Genomic DNA, 731 nt, shown 5'->3' with positions numbered 1-731 from the left:
CAACTTCGCACAACTAACCAGCAAGTGCACTGGGTCGTCCAAGTAATAAACCTTACGCGAGTAAGGGTCGATCCCACGGAGATTGTTAGTATGAAGCAAGCTATGGTCATCTTGTAAATCTTAGTCAGGCAAACTCAAATGGATATGTTGATGAACGAAAATAAACAATAAGATAAAGATAGAGGTACTTATGTAATTCATTGGTAGGAACTTCAGACAAGCGCATGAAGATGCCTTCCCTTCCGTCTCTCTGCTTTCCTACTGTCTTTATCCAATCCTTCTTACTCCTTTCCATGTCAAGCTTTATGCAAGGGTTTCACCGTTGTCAGTGGCTACCTCCCATCCTCTCAGTGGAAATGTTCAACGCACCCTGTCACGGCACGACTATCCATCTGTCGGTTCTCAATCAGGCCGGAATAGAATCCAGTGATTCTTTTGCGTCTGTCACTAACGCCCCGCCTGCTAGGAGTTTGAAGCACGTCACAGTCATTCAATCATTGAATCCTACTCAGAATACCACAGACAAGGTTAGACCTTCCGGATTCTCTTGAATGCCGCCATCAGTTCTAGCCTATACCACGAAGACTCTGATCTCACGGAATGGTTGGCTCGGTTGTCAGGCAAGCACTCGGTTGTCAGGCGATCAACCATGCATCGTGCAATCAGGAATCCAAGAGATATTCACCCAATCGAAGGTAGAACGGAGGTGCTTGTCAGGCACACGTTCATAG

This window comes from Arachis duranensis, chromosome 10, assembly GCF_000817695.3.
Source record: "Arachis duranensis cultivar V14167 chromosome 10, aradu.V14167.gnm2.J7QH, whole genome shotgun sequence".
Taxonomy (NCBI): domain Eukaryota; kingdom Viridiplantae; phylum Streptophyta; class Magnoliopsida; order Fabales; family Fabaceae; genus Arachis; species Arachis duranensis.
This window is presented reverse-complemented; position numbering follows the sequence as displayed.